Genomic DNA, 5,040 nt, shown 5'->3' with positions numbered 1-5,040 from the left:
ATTTGGTTTTATCGCTCTAGAGAACCCTGTCTAACACAGTATGTGAGACGAAGTCTTGCCATCCTTGCCTGTGAAGAGCATTCTGTCTGTACTTCTCCCAAGACAAATTTGTTTGTTCTTCTGGCCGTCCATAGTACTTTCGATATTCTTAACCAGCACCATCATTCAAATCGAGCCCTGGTGGCATCGTGGATTACAGCTTGGCCTGTTAACCACACGGTTATTAGTTTGAAACAATTAGCTGCTCTGCAGGACAAAGATGAGGCTTTCTACTCCCATAAATAATTAGTCTCAGAAACTCATAGGGGGCAGTTCTACTCTGTCCTATAGGGTCACTATGAACCAGAATTGACTTGGTGACAGAGAGTTTAGGTTTTTGGTTTGAGTGGAAGTTGTGAATTGACCATACCAATCTGTATTGAAAGAAGTAAGACCAGATTGCTCCTTAGAGGCAAGGATGACAAGACTTTGTCTTACATATTTTTGACATGTTTTCAGGAGAGACCAGTCCCTGGAGAAGAACATCATGTTTCATAAAGTGGAGGGGTGGGGACAAAGAGAAAGACCTTCAAGGGGATGGATTGACACAAGTGGTTGCATCAATGGGCTCAGGCATAGGAATAATTGTGAGGATGTGCAGGGCCATGCAGTGTGTCGTTCTATTGTGCATACAAGGGGGTATCCCCCACAAACTGGTTTTTTCCCCAAAGCTATCTATTTAAATTCTTTTACAAAACAACCTTCTCACCTTCAAAGTACTCTTCATTACACTCAATACATTTGTCAAATCTACTATTCCATTCTTGGAAACATTTTTCAAAGTCATCTGTTTGGATTTTTCTTCACCTCTTCTACATCATCAAATCACTGTCCTTTCATATCCCTCTTCATTTGTGGAAACACAAAGAAGTCTCATGGAGTGAGGTCAGATGAATAAGGTATTTGGGGCAAGAGAGGCATGCTGTTTTTTGGGAAAAACTGGAGCACTGAGATGGCTGCATGAGCAGGAGCATTGTTGTGGTGGCAAAACCTGTCCCCCATCTGCCACAAATCAGGCCTTTTTTGGTACACACCATTGCACAATCTTTTCAGAACCTCTAAATAGAAAGCTTGATTAACAGTCTGACCTGGTAGAATGAACTCCAAATGCACTAGGAGTCATCATTTTTGTCCATTCAGGAATTTGACGGACACATGTTCACCTTTTTTGAAATGAGAAAAGCACTCGGACACTTGAGTTTTTCTGGTACCACTGTCTTGGTAAGCTGTGTTCAACATCACAACAATTTCTGCAGCATCTTTCCTGGGCAGGAAACAAAATTTCGCAACCACCTGCTGTTCTCATCAACCAGCCATCACAACAAATCAGGTTCCAGTGAAACTGCTTTTACAAAAAAATTCACTGTGACCAGAGAGAACTTTCCCAGGTGACACCACTGGATGCACTAACTCAGAGAGGGTTGCCCGATGCTCACCTAGCAGGAAAACTATGTACTAAGAAAGCTCCATCGGAGCTTTCTTCCATTATTTTGGTATCCCTTTGTAGGGTGGCTGAGGTTCAAAGCCAACTTGATGGCATTAAAAAACAACCAACAAGAACATACCCCAAACCTTACATCTTTGCTTATTATTTAAAATTGAACGCAAGCACATGTGAGCAATGTATAACCTATTCAGTTAAATTCAAGTTGTCTTTGAGATGCAGCCGCGTCTTTGTGCTGATCCTTGCCTTTACCTACAGTGGGAGAGAGAAAGTATTTACTCCCATAACTGTGTTTGATTAGAAACCCTCTCCAGGACACACTGCTGATGAGATAAAGAGCAAGAAAATGTTAGTGAGTTAGAGCAAGAAAATGTTAGTGAGTTAGAGCAAGAAAATGTTAGTGAGTTAGAGCAAGAAAATGTTAGTGAGTTAGTGCTTTCTCTCTTATCTGTTGTCAGCTATGTGGCCGGCTTTTTACTCAGGTGCTTCTGTGAAGTCTGTTTCGAACAGAGAGGATAATTACAGGTGTGAAAAGGTTCAGCCCTGGGACATGTAGTTACTTGATAAATACTAGGGGTTGTTTCTCCTCCTGCTGTTTCTGATCCCTTTGCATCCCAACTTCACTTCTTTGTCAGGTGAATTTGTTATTTCTTCCAAGTTCCCATGCTACTTTATCTCGTTTTCCTTCTTTTAGTCTCTTTATTCCCCCCTTGGGAGTTTTTCTCTTGCCACCTGACTCTGCCCTTCCTCAGATGACTTCCTGCTCACTCTTCCCTCGCCTCACTTCCTGTTTGTCTTTCCCTCCATCTCATTTCCTGTTTGTCCATATCTCCACCTCTTGATGCTAATTGACTGTAATAGAGAAGTGACGTTTCCAGCTGGATTCATGACAGAAACCTTACGTTCTCCCTTCTGAGCTTAAGAAGTGGCGTAGCTGAAGAGAGGCACTCCTGACTTGTAGAACTGTATTCTGAGCATTTCTGATCTGATCCTCTGAAAAAAGTTGTGGTAAAGATGTATAATATAGCGTTCGTCATTTTACCCATATTGTATATGCAGTTTAGTGGTATTAATTACATTCAATGGGCAATGGTCACCACCCTCTAGTTCCAAGGTTTTTCTATTGAACAGGAACTCTATCTACTAAGCAACAGCTTTCGATTGCCTCCTCTCAGTTTCTACCCACTGTCACCCAGTCAATTCCAACTCTTGCTCCCAACTGCTGCCCATTCAGTTATCAGCTCGGCGCTTGAACCATGGTGTCACTACTGCTCTTCTTTGTCATGACCTCTAATTTACTTTCTGTCTCTACAAATTTGCTTGTTCTAGATATCCCATGTAAATAGAGACATGCCACATTTGTTAGCACGTTTACAAGGTCATCCACTTAGCATGTGTCAGTACCTCAGACATTTTCATGGCTAAATAAGAGCCCACTTCATATGTAGAGTATAGTTGGCTTGTCCATTCCTCTGTTGATGGGCAGAGGGGTGTGCAGAGTGCTGCCAATAAACATCGGTAATCAAGTTATCTCTGTCTGAGACCCTGAGAAAAGCAGATGGATTGATCTTCCTTTATTTAGCTTTGGTGGTATAGTGGTTATGTGTTGGACTGCGATCCACAGGGTTGGCAGTTTGAAACCACCAACAGTCCCGAGGGAGAAATCCCATAAACCAATACAGTCTCAGAATCCCACAGAGGTCACCAAGAGTCCATACTCGATGGCAGTGAGGGATGTCACTTTATTGACTTCCCTTCCCCATGGACAGTGTCCAGGGCCATGAAGCGAGTTCTTTCAGTGATGTGATAGTTCTAGGGGAAAGTTCCCAACCAGCAGCTCCCTTGTTAGCTTTATAAACGGATTAATCTCTGTCTGGTTATTCTTACAGATATTGTTGCAGAGAATTCTCTGGCTAAGCCAGCTTTTGCCAAACAGCTCTTGGCTTGTTTTTGACGGTGCCCCAGTCCAGCACTCACAGACGCCTTGTTTCAGATCAGTCACTCTGGCGCAGCAGAGCTCTGGAGTACATTTTGAAGCGCACTTCCAATGATGCTGCTTCACTTCTGTCTTCCAAGAGCACCTGTTCGCTGGTTTGGAGAGGAGAATTGATCTGAGTGGGAGTCTCTGGAAATCTCTGTCTGTTTCTTTTGCTTTACCATCTCCAGGGAGCATTGCAACACTCATTTACTGATTCATCGGCCACATGCTCTGACTTTGAGCCTGCTCTGTGCCTGGCCATGCTGGGTCGTTTAGGATACTCTCTTTGAGTACAGCTCTTGGTTGCGGTGAGGTTCCGACCATAGCAACCCCATGAACAACAGAAAGAAAATCTGCCTGGTCCTGCGCCCTCCTCACAATTGTTATTTTCGAGCCCACCATCGCAGTCAGTGTGTCAATCCCTCTTGTTGAGGGTCTTTCTCTTTTTGTTTGCTGCCCCCGCCACTTCACCAAGCATCATGTCCTTTTCCAGGGACTGGTTCTCCTGAGCACGTGTCTAAAGCATGTGAAACAAAGTCTCACCCTCTTTGCTACTATGAGAAGCATTGTGATTGTGCTTCTTTTAAGACAAATTTGTTGTTGTTATTTTTATCTGTATTCATGGACTTCTCAATGTAAGTATAACTCGTATAGATGAGACAATGGCATGTCAGAGAGGGTGATGATATTCTCTTGGCAGCTCTCTGAGATTCAGTGCTTCAAGAATGTCATGGGGTCTGTATCTGACAGCCTCTGACTTCACAAGGAGGCAGAAGATTGAAACTCCTCAACTCACGGAGAATCATTGTAAGACAAAGGTCAAACAAGCCTCCACCCTCCAACCTTTACCAATTCTGATACCAACTCTCTGTCCCGAGGCACTCTCTGGTTCTCTGCTGGGTTTCCAAGCTCGTCTCAGTGGCCACACAGAACTTACAGCTAATACTCAAGATTATGGAGTTTAACAGAGAAGTTAAGAGATCACAGTTCAAGATCAGAAATGCTCAGGATACAGCTCTACCAGTCAGGAGTGCCTCCCTCTCTTCGGCTATGCCCACAGGGACACTTCTCTCTTGCCCACAGCTTCTCAGGTCCCATGGCCGCTTGCCTTCCTCTGTCCCCCCTCCCCCCTCCCCCCACCTGCTTGGGCAAGTATTACAAGGCTCTTTATAGGACTGCTGATGGATGCCTCAAACCAAACTCACTGCCATCTAGTCAGTGTTGATTTATAGCTACCCCTGTGGATTTCTGAGCCTGTCTATGGCCAGGAAGCCCACTGTTGTGTCTTGTGCACTGGCTCTTGATTCTGCTGCTACCACTATATACCGTCGTTGCTGTTTCTCAAGCCATAGCTCTCTGCCTCTCGATTCAAAGAACTAAAGTATACAAGGGCCTCCAGGTTCAAATGACATGCTCCATTCCTAGCTCGTCGATTCTGATGACAGTAAGATCCCCGTTCCCACTTGTGAGATGGCTCATTTCAAATCCAGCAAGATGACAAAAGTGACCAGTCACCTCCCTAGTGTTCTGTTCTGTTATTTGTATGTTTCCACCAGTCAGTTGGTGGGACTTAATTTGA

Source organism: Echinops telfairi, unplaced genomic scaffold (assembly GCF_000313985.2).
Source record: "Echinops telfairi isolate 266 unplaced genomic scaffold, ASM31398v2 ScPeMD7_7468;HRSCAF=8506_0, whole genome shotgun sequence".
In the NCBI taxonomy this organism is placed as follows: domain Eukaryota; kingdom Metazoa; phylum Chordata; class Mammalia; order Afrosoricida; family Tenrecidae; genus Echinops; species Echinops telfairi.
Note: the sequence above shows the minus strand (reverse complement) of the source record.